Source organism: Megascapheus bottae, unplaced genomic scaffold (assembly GCF_031878675.1).
Source record: "Megascapheus bottae isolate mThoBot1 unplaced genomic scaffold, mThoBot2.hap1 HAP1_SCAFFOLD_40, whole genome shotgun sequence".
NCBI lineage: Eukaryota > Metazoa > Chordata > Mammalia > Rodentia > Geomyidae > Megascapheus > Megascapheus bottae.
In genome coordinates, this window is record NW_028327715.1 from 5973996 (window position 1) to 5990399 (window position 16404).

Here is a 16404-nt window from a genome sequence, read left to right on the forward strand (position 1 = left end):
CTTCAGTTGAGAGCCTGGACCAGTACCTGAGCAGGGTCAGTTGCGTCAATGTTTTCCACTGGCTTGCGGTATTTGAATGATTATTCTTCAGTTTTTGACATCCTGACTTGTTTGACTGCCTTGTATGTATTCAGTTAAGATTGCTACCATTCAGTGTTCATAAAAGAATTGGAGATCTTGGCATTTTTTAAAACCTCTAGGTCTCATTCTGAATTGCTACAGGTTTTTTTTTTTTTTGGTCATGGGACTGGGTGTTGTCCCTGAGCCCTTTCAGCTCAAAGCTAAAGCTCTTGCCCTACCCTGGAGCCCCAGTGCCACTTCCGATTTTGTAGTCGTTAATTTGAGATAAGAGTCTCATTGACTTTAGAACCTGAGCTGGATTTGAACCTTGATCCTCAGATCTCAACTTCCTGAGTAGCTAAGATTACAGGCAGGAGCCATGGTGCCTGGCCAGCTGTTTTTGTTTGTTTGTTATTGTTATGTCTTTTTTGTTCACAGTGGGGCTTCCAGTATCCTCCATACTTGTGTTCTCCATTCATGGGATAATTTCAACAGTTGCTCTGACTTTATTAATGTTTATCAGATAGTATACTGAAGAGCATTTTATACATGTCCCATACCTTCTCTTGTCATGTCCTCACTCCACACTGCTGCCCTTACCGCAAAAGGTCCTCTTGTACATTCCTATTATTCATCTTTAAAGTCTAGATTTACAAAATGGAGAGAAGATGTGACATTTGGCTCTCAGTGTGATGTATTTGGCTTAGCATGATGAGTTCTCCTATCCATTGTCCTCATAATGATTTCACTCCATTTTTAGAGCAGACTCATTCCTCATTTTGTCCACATATAGCAGTTTTGTATATACTCATTGATGAGTAGGCAATAGTTTTGATTCCTGTGTTTCAACATTTTTGCTGTTGTTGTTGTTGTGAGACCAGAACTCTGGGCCTGGGCTCTTTCCCTGAGCTCTTCAGCTCAAGGCTAGGGCTCTAACACTTTGAGCTTCAATGCCACTTCCGTTTTTCTGGTGATCAATTGGAGAGTACTGTGCCATGTACTTCCTGCCTATGCTACTTTGAACTGTGATCCTCAGATCTCGTCTCCTGACTAGTGAAGATTGCAGGCGAGAGCCACTGGTGTCCAGCTTCAACTCTTTTGAATAGTGCTAAAATAGGCACAAAGGTACGATGAGAAAAGTTATGTTTTGTGTAACTTGACTCAATAAGGATATGGGAATTAGCATATTTTAAGTTTCTGTGGAAGCGGCATCTGAACTGGTTTGGAAATGAACACTGATGTCTAGACACATCACTGGCCATGCTCACCACCTGCGTGATTTCACCTCGCAAAACCTGATTGTCCTGCACCATCTCAAGCTTACCCTCCATGCTGGAGCTCATATGCTTACAATTAAATGTCAGCAAATAATTTTATGGACCTGTAAACTTTAAAAATGAACTCTGTTTCATGAATAAAATTGTGTCAATAAAATTTTGTTCAAACACAAAATATTTTTCTATGTGGTTTTGTTATTGTAATATATAGTGGGTTTACAGTTATATTTGCCAGATAGTAGGCGCATTACTTCTCACACACTGATACTCCTCATGTTTTTGTCCTCATTCCCCTTCCCCACCCGATCATCTTGTTTTATCCCCTTCCATTTCTTTTTTCAAATAAACAAATAAATGTATGTACATTATGCCTGGCAACAAAGTCAGATATTGTAATGATATGAGATTAACCAAAGGGCAACAAAAGAGAAGAGAAATAACATAGTACATTAAGAACAATAATCACACAAGATAAAGCTCTTGTTTCCATATTCTGGAGATCCTTTCATTTAGCCTCATCCTATATGGCCTTATGTATCTAGGTTTTGTGCGATTGTAATCCTCTACCAGGAGAATCCTAGGTGCAAACACAAAATCTCTAAATTGTAATTTTCTTGACCACACTTTCACATTAATTTTTTTAAATAACATTTATTGCTGTAAGTCTTTTGGGTGTGATGGTAGATTTCACTTAAGTTCTAAGCAAATAATTGGATTTTACTATGCTACAGGTCAAACTTCCTGTGCCACACTTGTGAGCTCTATACCTTTGTCTTTAAATTCTCACTGTCTTGCCATCACTAGAATGCCTGCTGGATAAGTGAATATTAATAACTTCTATGTTAGATATTGTGGGAAACCAATATGAGTCTGGGGTCTAACAGAGTTATACTCGAAAGGCCTATATTGAGGACAAAGGGTGAAGAGTACAATCTGCCTGCCTTTATGCAAGGGTGGAGTAACCTTTTTGCCTAAATTCTCACAGGTCATGACAATGTGCTTTGAAAGTATTCCCAGACTTGTTTGGTTACCCTACCCTCCAGGAGATAGATTTGCTGAGAATAACTTGATAGTTGAGACTGGATGATTCTTTATACAAACAATAAGTCTTCTGAGAATTCTTGTTAATATTCAAGGATTGAACTGCAGAGGAAGATGGGTCACAAGACCACCTGAGGGAGACATGTCTGGAGGCAGCAGCTGCTGCTCCACCTTGAAACCGGCCACTCCCACCATTGGCTGTGTGTCCCAGGTGGGCTGTTCAGCACCCAGGGAGGAACCAAGATCATCTAGGGCTGCAAATTCCCGATGCAGTGAGGGAAATCACCTGTGCCCAAAATTCACCTCAGGGAGCTGCCAGCCATTCCTGGGGTCACTGAAAGGCAGGACCGATAAGTAGGCGTGGGCTTCTGCTGGGGCCTTGGGGAGGGTCCACCCGAAGACAGGACCTGGACTGGACGTCGACTTGCTCTGGGGCGGGTCTACCTGAAGACAGGACCTGGACTGGACGTGGACTTGGGCAGGGGTGGGTCTACCTGAAGACAGGACCTGGACTGGACGTGGACTTGCTCTGGGGCGGGTCTACCTGAAGACAGGACCTGGAGTGGACGTGGACTTGCTCTGGGGCGGGTCTACCTGAAGACAGGACCTGGACTGGACGTGGACTTGGGCAGGGGGCGGGTCTTCCTGAAGACAGGACCTGGACTGGACGTGGACTTGGGCAGGGGCGGGTCTACCTGAAGACAGGACCTGGACTGGATGTGGACTTGCTCTGGGGCGGGTCTACCTGAAGACTTGGGCAGGGGCGGAGCCTCAACCAGGATGTCACCGATGCAGCCTCAGCTGGATGCTGGGACACTGGGAACATTTACTTCCGGCTCTTGACGGCCATTTCCTCCAGCTGCACCTAGGGGACTAAGTTCTGTCCCCATGGCCTTCCTGGGGAAGGAGTGGCAGGACTCCTTTTCACCCTCGGGTTTCCCGGCAGCCTGGGTCACCTGTCCTGCCGGCAGTTTTGAAGCGGCCTGGAGCCCATGAGCACCCGGCAGCGGCCTGCGTGGGGGGCCCGGCCCGCCGGTCCACTTGGGCTGTCAGAGCCCAGGCTGCACAAGAGGTGACCGCTGTTCCTGGAACCTCCATCCTACAGGGGCTGCCTGGCTGGCCGAGTGGTGGGGCCAAAGGCCCAGACTTGCTGTTCTCCAGGCCTAGGAGTTGGTGCCTGCCTGACCCAGTGGGCCGCCTGCAGTGAGAGAAGAGGCATCTAGGCAGTGCCAGACTGGGGGATTTGCCTGGTGGACCTGCCGAAGTTATTCCATGGCCTGGCCTAAATTGCTGCAGCCCCAAGAGCCCCAGGGTTCTGGAAACATGGGGAAGGGGCAGGAACGACTGTGAGTGAAGGGATGGAGGCCAGCCCCTCTTCTTCCCCAGATGAAGAGCAAGTATGCCAGATTGTCTCCCTGTAGCATTTGTATTCAGACTGTGGTCTGCCTGGACTGGCTTCCAGAAGATTTGACCCTGGCCATGCAGCTGCTAATACTGAGTCCTGAATTAAGCAAGAAGAAGAGGTGATGGAGGCCAGGTTCAACGACGAGGGAACGCATGAGGGACAGGAACAGGATTTCTGGAGGCCATCGTAGTTGTCCAGGAGTGGTCTGTGTGTTGAAGCAGAGCATTCAGTCTTCACAACATCAGGTATTAGTAAATTGTGCATTCATGGAGAGCCTAGCATGCATCACTTACACCATCAGATGGGAACTAGTTACCACCCTTAGAAGCGTCACTGAATGTAGATTTTTCTACATGTTCACTGCAAGCTAATTCATTTACCCTGCATTTCACTTTTTTTTAACATTGATTTTTACATCCTATTTCAAATGTCATGTTTAACAAAGGGAATGTCAATATACAGTCACTGGCACATAGATTTTAGAACATAAATAAAATTAAGCTGAGTCTTTGTGTGGCATAGATAATATTAATCTATGTAATAAAACATTATTCTATAGAGTATATTGCCCATCATAGATTTTTATGTCTATGTAGTTATGTTTATATATACAGGTTAATGTACTTTCTTTACATTGTCAGAGTGAGGAAACTATCACTCCATATCACACATAATGAAACCCCATACCTAATAGCAGTCATATTTCCTGTTCTTTTCCTGACTCTCCATCAGAGCTATAAACAACTACTAATGTATCTGTGTATTTGCTTTTTCAGACTTTTCATGGATTGTTTTTCTTAGTATGCTTTGGAAGCTCCTCCTGGTTGTAGTATGTATCTATATATCTATTCTGCACTCTTTTGGATGGTCAATACCCCATCGCATAGACATGGCATATTTCAAGCATTCATTTGTGTTGTTACTACTTTTTGGGTGGTTTGAGTGATACAGCAGTGAACATTTGTGGATAAGTGCTTTCATTTCTCTTGGGTATGTACACAGCTTACATTAGAAGTATTGAGTCCTATGGTCACTGTGAAGATCTGCCTCATTACATGCATTTTCCAAAGCAGTTGCATCACCTTGTAGTCTTGTTCCCAATTCTTCCCCATGTCTCTTGTCAGCCTTCGGTATTGTCTGTGTTTTTGGGTACAGCCAGCTGTATTTCAAATGTTTTCATTGTGAGGAAAAATTCATTCAGTTCTATTTCCCCTCAATAGTATTGCATAGAGAATCTGAAGTATTCTGAAAAACTTTTTTCAGTATGTTGAGAGATTCCTTTCTCACCATTCCTGTGCATATTGACACATAAGTTACAAATAGTCTTGTATTAGCTTATATTAATTTTAAGGTGGAGAATTGGTTTGCCTTTTTTTCGTACATGTATACAATATATTGTAATCAATCTTCCTTTATTACTTTCCCCCAATTTTTTCAACAGGTTTCCTTGCTCTGTCAGAATTTTTGCAATCAAACTAGCTATTTCAATATTTACCCACTACTTTTATTTTACCCACCCTTCTCCATTTATACTTACGTAGTCCTTTAGTCAAATTCCTGCTGTATATTTATCCATATAGGCCTAAACATGAATATATACTCCTTTTAGTTTTTGATTCCGCATGTGAATGAAGACCTAATTTTTGTGAAGCTAGTTTGTTGGGTTCTATGAGATGTTCTCAAATTGCCTCCCATTTTGTTGCATTTTTAATTTGTATGGCTGTGTGATATTGCAGCTATACAGACATTATATTAAGCTCATGAACAGTCTTTATAAAAATAAGAAGTCATGTTTATGTGTACTCTTCCTACACATTACTTTCTATAACTAGGGCAAATTCTGAAGTCGATAGATCATATTGACTTAACTGTTTCAATTTTCCTTGGTATTGAAATTGGTTTCAGCATTTTAGTGTAATGAGATTTACTAATTTTGTTTGCATAATTATCATTTTGTAAGGATTAAACAATTTATTAGCATTTATGAATAGTACCATGGGGTTTAATTATGATATTCCTATACATATGTACATTGAACTTTGAATGAGTTTCTCCTGTCCTATTCCTTTTTAACCCATTTGTCCATACAGCATTTAATAGGTTTCGGCAGACTCTCTCCATATATAGGTGAGTGTCTGTATGAAACATCATCTTCCTCATACCTGGTTTCCATCTCCTCTCTCACTTATTTAATCAGCAGGTTTCCCTTTGTTGTGTTTTTGTTTCACTTTGTTTTGTTTTTTTATTACACATCTCCCATTTTTACTATTATTTATTATCATTACTTTAGATCTAGTTTCCACATGAATGGAAACCTGTGCTATTTGACATCTTGAGCTTGGTTTATGTCAGTCAACATGATGATCCCAGTTGCATTCATTTGCCTAGAGACAATGATATTTGACTCTTCTTCATGTGAATCAAACTCCATTGCTTGTAAGTATTACATTTTTTCCTTTTGCCAATCCTAGCACTTGAACTCAAGGCCTGAGCACTGTCCTTGGGATTTCTCAGGGCTAGGGTATTACCACTTCTGGCTTTTTCGGGCTTTTGTGTTGGTAGTACCAAGGAATGTAACACTGGGCTTCGTGCATACTAGGCAGGCACACTACCACTAGGCTATCCTTTGGGCGCGAGTGTTACATTTTCTTTACGCATTCATTGGTTGTTGTTTACCTTGGCTGAGGCACAGCCTAACTGTTGGGAAGAGCACTACAATAAAAATGGGTATTATAAATGTTTAACTGTTTTAACAACTTACATTTCTCCAGATGTTTGTCCAAAGGTCATATAGCAGCATCTGAGTTTTATGTCTAATCAATCCTTTGACTCTATATGCAAAGGTCACACAGCAGGATTATAAGGTTGCTCTATTTTAGCCTATCCCAAGTGACCCTAAATAGGAGAATTTTAGGTCAAGCCCTAGAGTTTGTTCTCTTGGCTTGCTTGCTGGTACTTAGCCACTTAAACCATACTCCAGCGTGGCTTGTTGCTGGTCACTTTGGAAGATGAAGTACCATGGTCTTTCCTCCAGGGCTGGGGGGAACTGTCATCTATCAGGTTTCACTCTGCTGATTAGCTAGGGTTAATGGAACTAGCCAACATAAATAAATAAATATATATGTATAAATACATTTATGTATATACACACATATATACTGATACATACACATATATACATACTTATATGTGAGTTTGTGTATATATAGTCATATATATATTTACATACAAGTATGTATATATTTATAGCATCCTATGTGATTTCCACAGTGGACACACGAAATTACATGCCCACCCACTGTAGTGTATTGTATAAAGGATATTTTCCCCATATCTACTCTCACAACCTCATCATCAGCATTTGTTGTTTGCTTTTATAATAATTGCTGTTCTCACTGTGGTGAGATTGCAGTCTCAGGGTCACTTTGCAAATGAGGTGGAAACTGTTTGTACTGCTGCAACCTGAAGAAGTCATTTGCTAATTTATTAATTGGTTTTTGTTTGTAGAATTGTGTATTCTTCATATTAACCCTTATGTGTTTTATAGAGGACCAAGATTTTCTCCTATTGTGTAAATTGTTGCATGAATTTATGGTGTCATTTGATGTGTAGAGACTTTTTAATTGATTGGAATCCTATTTGTCAACTAATTCTTGTTCTTATTTTCTTGAGTCCTATCCAGGAGATAATTTCCTGTCTCTCTTGTTCACTGCACCCTGTGTTGTTCTGTAGTGATGTCAAAGTTTCAAATCTTAATATAAATAGCTTTGATCCATTTTGAATTGATTTTTGAACTGTATAGAGAGACTATGATTGTAGGTTCACTCTTCTACATGTAGATAAGCAGTTGTTCAAAATTGTTAAACCATACTTTTGATTCCTTTTTCCAATAATTGTATGAGGATGGCTGTTTGCATTTAATTTTGAGTCTTCTATTTTGTTTTCTTAGTTTTCTAAGGACCATGTTGTTTTTATCCATGTAGCTTTACAATCTTTTAAAGTCTGGTAGTATAAAACCTTTAGTGTTTTGATCTTTTTACCCAGGATTATTTGTACTACCTGGGATATTTTATGTTTCCCTATGAATTTAATGATTTATTGCTATGATGATTTCAGGAAAAAAATCACTGTGAAGTTTGGGTGAAATTTTGCAGAGATGTGAAGATTACTTTCAGAAAGGTTTAAAACTGAAATTAGTAAATAATTAACATGAAATAATGATACATGTTAAGGCTTTACTGTAACTATCCCTTAATTATAATGATGAAGTACTATTAATATAAATTCCGACAATTCAGTTTTCCATGTTTTAATGTCTTTATCCATTTTTTGAAGGATTGATAGAGTACGCCCCTCTAGTTATTATTTAGGGTTCCTGCTAGGTATTGTTTTAATAAAGGCTGGTATTAATTGAAGAGCTTAATTTTTAGTGTATATTTACTACATAAAGCAGTATATCCATAATATTTGCCATGTGTATACACTGCATTTTAATAGGAAGAATCTCATCCTATTTCTCTTTCCATCTCCCATTCCTCTGTTCATTAACAGCCTTTTTATTTACTATAGTTTGATTATATTTAGCCTCCATGTTGGTTTTTCTGTGTATATGTGTGTGTACAGACATATATATATATATAATATACATGTACTGGTATGCCTTTAAAGTTTGGATTCCAGCAATAATTGAAAATGTGATATTTGCTTTTTGAGCTTGGTTCATCTCAATCACATGATCATCTCCAGGACTGTCCACTTTACTGTAAATCACAGGATGTTAGGATTTTTTTAAAAAAAAATAACTGAGGATTTACGGAAGACGGCATGGAACTGAGGACCCAGACATTAACCCACAGACCTATGGTCACCTAATCTTTGATAAGGGAGCCAAAAAAATAAAATGGAAGAAAGAAAGCCTCTTCAACAAATGTTGCTGACAGAACTCGTTCAGCACCTGCAGAAAACTAAAGTTGGATCCTTCTTTTTCACCTTGCACTAGGATTAATTCCAAATGGACCAAAGACCTCGAAGTAAAAGCTGATACACTGAAAACTTTATAAGAAGGAATTGGAGATACTCTAGGTCTCCTTGGCACAGGTTGAAACTTTCTTAATAAGGACCAAGAAACACTGGATAATTGGGACTGCATTAAACTGCAGAACTTCTGTATGGCAAAGGACATAGCTAGCAAATTAACTAGAAAGCCTACAGAGTGGGAGAAGATCTTCACTAACCATAGAATAGACAAAGGCCTCATATCTAAAATATGAACAGCTCAAAAAATTGAATCACTCCAAAAGTAATCTCCAAAGAAAAAAACATCCCATTAAAAGATGGGCCAAAGACTTAAAGAGAGACTTCTCTGAAGAAGAAATAAGAATGGCCTATAGACACATGAAGAAATGCTCGACATCTCTAGTCATAAAAGAAATGCAGATCAAAACAACTCTAAGATTCCACCTCACTCCAGTTAAAAAAAAATCTATTACCAGCAGGTGCTGGAGGGGATATGGACAAGGAGGGATCATTACTACACTATTGGTGGAGTACAAACTCGTTCAACCACTATGGAAAGCAAGGCAGTCTCTCAAAAGACTAAATATAGAACTCCCCTATGACCCAGCAATTCCACTACTTGCCATTTACCCAATCATGCAGAAACAAGGACATACTAAATCCACCAGCACAACAATGTTCATTGCAGCACTATTTACCCTAACAAAGATATGGAACCAATCCAGATGTCCCTCAGTTGATGAGTGGATCAACAAGATGTGGTATTTGTACACAATGGAATTCTATGCTGTAGTCAGAAAGAATGACACCGCCCATTTGTAAGGAAATGGAAAACTTTGGAAGAAACCATATTAAGTGAAGTAAGCCAGACTCAAAGGAACACAGGCTCAATGATTTCCCTCATTTGTCATAATCAATAGAAACCTTGGGCTCTCCTAGCAGAGATTCACAATAGAACCAAATCTAGATTCATAAGGCCATATAGTATGACGCTAAATGTAAGGACGTCCAGGATAAAGAAACAAAAGCCATATAATGAGTGATTGCTGTCCTTAACGTACCATGTTATCTCTCATCTCTTTTACTGTCCCTTGGTTATCTCATATTATTACAATATTTCACCTGTTATCTGTTATATTTTATATATGCTTCATTGCTTATTTGAAATAGGAGAGGGAAGAGGGGAAATCAAGTTGTGCGGTGGGAAGGGGGAGTGGAATGGGGACCATGACATGAAAAAGTGTATGAATATATATGAAGTAATGTTCCTTCTATCTGGTGAATATAATGTAACTCTTATATTAATTACAATAAAATATATGAGAGAAAAAATAACGGAGTCATATTCCATCATATATATGTACTACAATTCTTTATTTAACCTTTAGTTCCTAGGCACTTTAGCTGAATCCATCATATGCTTGTGGTAATCGAATTGAAATAAACATGGTATGCATGGGTTTTCCTGTATATTCATTAGATTCCTTGAGATATATCCCCAATAGCAATATGGCAGGGTCCCAAGCTAAATCTATTTGTAGAACCTACATCCTTCACCAGGGTGTTTCAAACCTGCACCTAGTATTCTTGAATTAGATGGACCCACGTTTTCTTACTCTCCCTATATCTGGTATTATTCAGCAGCGTTTTCATTAGTAAGATTGTGATACTGTCTCCATTCACAGATACATTCTATTGCAGTAGTTTTCAACATCTATCATTCTCTTTTCCTCATTTCCTTCTAATCTAATAAAACATTCCCATAATGATGAAGATACTCCTGTATTTTTGTGTATGATCCCATGTATCCTTTTACATATGTTTTTGCATATATGAGAGGAAACATGTGATTTTTCCCTTGTGAACCTGGCCTGAAAACAATATAACTTCATCTTTATGGATGAATAATACATATTATGTAGCTATACCCCATTTATCAATTCATTTGACAGTTTTGGGTCAACTGTTTCCATATGTTGGCTATTTTAAACAGTGCTACAAAGATTGTGTGTTTGCTTGTGCTTCTATCATATCCTGATTTACATTCTTTCAGATACATGACCCAAAATGTTATCACTGTATTGGTTGGTAAATGTATTTTTAGGTTTTTGAGGAACCTCTGTATCAGTTTCCATAGTGCTTGTACTGATTTCTGTTTCCTTACCATTTGTTGTTGTTTGTGTTGTGAGTGATTGCCAATTCTGACTGATGTTGAAGAAGTTCTCACGTTTGGTTTGTATTTCTCTAAGGGCAAGGAATTTTTGAAGACTTCTTCCTGATTGTATTCTTTCAAGATATGTCTCTTCCGTGTGTTTGCCCATTTGTTGGGTTACTGAGTCCCCCTTTGTGGTAATTGTTTTTCATAGAAATCTCCAAGGAGTCATATCCAGGGCATTTTAGCTTTATTTCATTTAATTTTCCTCTGTTACTGTATTCAACCATAACTATGATGTATAGTGTTAAAAATGTTAATTTGCAGTGATTTATTTCTTTTCATTTCTTTTTGAGGGAGGCAGCTCTTGCTTTGTGTCTGGTCCAGATGAGTTTTTTTGCAGTCACCTTGCTGGGTAGGATAGGTGTGCAACACGGATCCCAGCCATTGTGTCTCCCTTGGAGCTAGGATAATAACAGTTAGTTCAGATGTGCTTTCAAGAACTAGTATTCCTTGGCTGACCTTGAACCACAGTCTCCAGTCTCTGCTTCTCAATAGATAAGATGGCAAGCTACAGCCACCATACCCAGCCATATAAATTCTCAATTCTCTGAAATGAGAGCGTGAGCGATTCAACTATTCCTCCCCAAGTCCTCACTATCGCTCTTGCCTAGTGGACCCCAATTGAATATGGGTCAGAAAATATCCAGCCTTCTAGTCATTCTATCCAACCGACAGTGGAAGACACAGATCAATGTAATATATTTATCCGAATACGTAATAGGTGATAAGAGGATTCTGAGACTTCTCAACTTGTTACTGACTGTAGGATGGAGGAGGAAAGAGAAAAACAGAGTACATCAACAACATTAAACTAGAGAAAAGGGGACAATGCTTCAACTGAGTCCCTGTATTCTTAAGGTTAGTCACCAAGAACTTTGTACTTCTCCTTAAGAACCAATCAAGGAAGAGCAAATTTCTATCAGTTCAAGACTTTCCTCCCTTTGTGTTGTGCTTTCCTTTTCATGTGATGCAGTATAATATTTTAGTATTCTTTCCAGATATTCTTTGTATTAATGAAATACCCTGGTTCTCTTCACTAGGTGGGCAATTTTCCTTTTACCTATTCTCAGTAGGGAATTGGAACTAGTATTAACACTTATTTTTAATTAGAGTTTGTAAGAGTTTAGTAAAGCTTTTTATTTCAGAAATCTCTTTTTTGCCAGTCCTGGGATTGACCTCAGGGCTTGAGCACTGTCTTTGGACTTTCTAAAGGCTAGAGCTCTACCACTTAAACCACAGTACCACTCCTGGCTTTTTCTTTTTTTTTTGAAATTATTTTTTGTATTTTTGAAACTCTTTGAAGAGCCAAGTCCTAAATGTAGTAGAAAACCACCTCCCAAAAGTTCAGTCCATTTTAAGATGATGAAGACATATAGATGAGTGACAGTTTGAGATGTCCTCCATATACCGTATGCAATTACAATGAAACCCAACATGATTTTTATTCATAATTCTGATGTGTTGAACTCAGAAGGAATGCCTAAGTAAAAGTCTTTGGCTTAACTCACTGTAGTGACATTAATACAGGATGGACATCTTGGATCAAAGATAAGAGGCTACTGGGGAACCCCTGGAATGCTTCAATATCTCTTATAACTGGATTTGACTTAGCAGGAATAAATTTTTTTAAAAAAGAATTCCTTTGTAAAAGAAAGTTTATACAAAAAATTTCTAAAAAACAAAGAACCATAGATATAATGTGTTCAGTACAGGAGAGAGAATGAATCTTAAAAGCTTAGCTCACTTCTGGTTTAATTTTACTAATCTAGGCCACTCTTGAAAAAAGAGCTTATATGAAGAGCTCTGAAGTATGGCCTTCAAATATATTGGATATTAAGTTTACTAAGTAAATCTATGTCGAGTATATGACATATAGTATGCTACTCATAATAGGATTATTCTATGTAATTAATCTGGGTTTGGAGGCAAAAATAAAATTTATTTCAATGCAGAACAAATTTTTCATGTTTCTATTAAATGTGTCATCCCAAACAACAATGTAATGGTGTTCTATGACTTGGAAACATAATGTAATTTACAGTATTGCCAAACAGAATTCCACAAAAATTTTATAGCACACCTTATGTGACTAGCTCAAAGTACTTAGTTCAACTAAGTGATATGGAAGCATTTTGGTAAATATCTGCAAACCAATACAGCAGTGAACAGTTCCTAATACAGAAGTCCATTAAGAAAAGTCAATTTTGTAACATTTTACATAAAAATAAAAGTAAAAAGGGCACTGCTTCATCAGCACATTCTTCACTTCTGTCTGGACGAGAGGCCAAACTTACTGTTCACTCTTCAGGTCATCTTGTTTTCCATTTAGTTCTTGATCAACTTGTTTTATGCATTCTGGTATGCCAGCATATTCCATGGGAACAAGCTCCACTAGTTTTGCCAAATTAAAAACATATCTAATTTTTGGCTGAATTTTGAGCTAATAAATGGTTTTGTAACACCCCAATTCTGGATTTTTTCTAGGTATGAACCAAATAATCAAATCCAAGTCTTCATGCATGCTAGGCAAATGCTCTACCACTAGGCCAATCTCCCAGACTTTTATTTCAGAAATCATTTTTCAAGTTTGGGTTAACGGAAAAATTCTCCACATTAAATATAGAGGCAAAAGAAAAGGTGAGGTATTCTATGTGTTGAAACTATTTTACTGTAGTGTTCGACTTTGGTCTTATGTCCTTTCCAATTCCAGTCCACTGTCTTTAAGGAGAACTGGTATGCCTTTAATTCTCGAGCATTCCATTCCTCATTCTGCAGTGATGTAAAGATGACCAGTACATTCTGTTTGGGGTTGCCATAGGAGCAACTATATGAGTAGAGTTTGCTCTACAAGGTAAGGGACTGAGCAAGGGCAGTCTGTCTATCATAGGGTTTGCTCTCTATGACATTGGACTTTCTTCCCATCCTTTCCATAGTGATTAAAGTAAAAAGAATGAGTTTTTTGAGGGAGGGCTTGTTGGATAATGTGAGGAGGAGAAGGGGCTGATTGGAGGGGACTTGGAGGAGTGAGAGCTGACTGGGGATCTCTCTGGTTCTTACATATGAAGGCTTTGCCTTGTAGCTACCTGAATAAAGTGTGTGTGTGTGTGTGTGTGTGTGTGTCTGTATGGGGACTTGAAACTGGGGCCTGGACACTGTTCCTTAGCTTTTTTTTTCTCCAACTCCTACCACTCTGCCACTTGAGCTACAACTCCATGTACAAGTTTTGCTGGTTAGTGGAGATTAGAGTTCCACGAAGCTTTTTGACGCTTTGAACTTCTTGTCTTCAGATCTCAGCTCCTGAATAGCTGGCATTTCTGATTAGTCAATCACCTAAAGCTCATTTCCTCTAAAGATTTATCTTAACAAACTGGGTTTAGGGGAAGTGATGAACCAAAAGGAATGAAAAGAAAAAGAAAAGAAAGTTCTTAGCCTGAAAGGTAGCAGGAAAATCAGCTATGATTTAAATTTGTGACAGAGTTTGATCCTCCTCTGTGTCTAGCTGTTTACAAACTGAAAGGCTGGAGACAGTTTGAGTCCTTTTGCCTAATTATTTTAGGGTATCTGAAGCTCTTCACAGTTCTGTCCCAGCTCCACAGCAGAAGCAGGGCTGGCTACAAGTCTTTTTTCTCTGCCTTAACCTCTTCTGGCTCCCATGGCTAGGGACTAAGGACTAGGGACTGCAAGCATTGGGAGTTCTGTTTCCTTTCTGTATGAAATGGTATGGCTGGATACAATGTGCTTTACAAGTGTCTGCTCCAGATCTAAAAGTCAGAACCAGTATTTTACCTAAATGTATTTATTTATATATTTTTACAAGAAGAATTTTATTTTCATGTGACTTTTTCTTTTGAAGAGTGTAGGAATGTATTACATGTATCTGGATGCCTTAGTGTAAATATCATATCAAATTTTGAGTATGTGGGTGTGTTTGTGTGTGTGTACAGATGTTGTGAATGTGTGGTAACACTGGGGTTTTAATTAAGGGTCTTAAATGCTTTCACAACTTTTTTTGCACCCAGGATTAGTGAATTATGACATCTGCTACAGGTCCAATTTCAGCTTTTTTTTCAGATATATATTTTTTCATATATTTTTTATTGTAATTAATAGAGGGTTACATTACATTCGCCAGATGGAAGGTGCATTACTTCACATACATTGATACCCTTTCTCAAGTGCAGCTTTTTTTCCTTTTAGATAAGTGGAGTCTCCTGGCTGTTTTTTTAGGTTTCTTTGAATTGAGATCCTCAGAACACCTTAGTAGCTAGGGTTATAATATCTTTTTATTTCCCATTGACATTGTATTATCTTAACATGTACCCACTCTGTGAAATATTATAGAATGTACAATATTTCTCATCCTTTTTATTTCTATTATAAAATGTTTCCAAGTAGAAAATCCATAATAACTGTGATATAAACTCTCTTAATAATGGATTTATTTACATTCTATGTCCTGTGAAGCAATGCATTATCTGTAAAGGTGCCTTGTATATCAGTGAAAGTTTGTTGATTCAAAAATTTTTCTTCTCTTGTTCTGTAACAGAACTTTGAAAAGTAATTGCAGAATGTACTTTTCCCAGGATTGGTCAACTCTGAAGAATTATGGCTTTCAAGGTTTCATAGGCTATAGATTTTAAAAGGCTCACCACCACCTAAAACAGTTCTGTGTGCATGACTTTCCATAATGTTTGGTATATTAAGTATATTTTCAACACAATCAGTGTGAAATTCTTCTGTGTTTTCCTTCTCTTAGGTGAATGGTTTGTTACCTAGTGATACTATACTGAGATATATCCGGATTACACTGTAGCAGTGTTGACCCTCAACAAATATAATATGTAAGTCATGGGATTCAAAGATGCTTTAAACCATGAGTAAAAGTCCCAAGCTGGGCTGATGAGATTGAGAATATACCTATACTTTCTTTGTTAATAAATGTCAACTCTATGGAAATGATATGTCACACATTCACAAATTAAACACATTTCTTTTTCTTTCTTTCTTTCTCTTTTTCTTTTTGTGGTCTTGGTACTTAAAATTCAGGACATTAGCACTGTCCCTGAGCTCTTTTGCTTGGAGCTAGTTTTCAGATACTTTGTGCCATATCTCCATTTCTGTTTGTGAATTGCAGATGAGAGTCTCAGGGACTGTTGGCTGCAGCTGGCTTCAACCCTGAGCCTCAGCTCTATCTCCTACAGAGGAGAACTACCAGCGTATGCCAGCACCACCAGGCTTCCTTCTGTTTAAAATACTGCAGTTGAGATGCTGTGATAGGCATGCCTGAGTCCATGTAAACTGGGCTCTGGCAGCAGCTGTTGATCCAGCATGAGCAATTGGTGAGTGGATTTACCTGTCATCTGAAAGTAAAATCATTTTGAAATATGGTA

General features: G+C 38.4%; 1 long non-coding RNA gene across 1 annotated transcript; it reads left to right on the forward strand.

Annotated features, from left to right (window-relative positions):
* The first annotated feature begins 5774 nt into the window (after nt 1-5774).
* LOC150039435 (uncharacterized) lies at nt 5775-16101 on the forward strand. Its single transcript, XR_016534380.1, has 3 exons — nt 5775-6219; nt 13499-13651; nt 15771-16101. It is a non-coding gene; the product is annotated as an uncharacterized LOC150039435 (long non-coding RNA).
* The last annotated feature ends 303 nt before the right edge of the window (nt 16102-16404 follow it).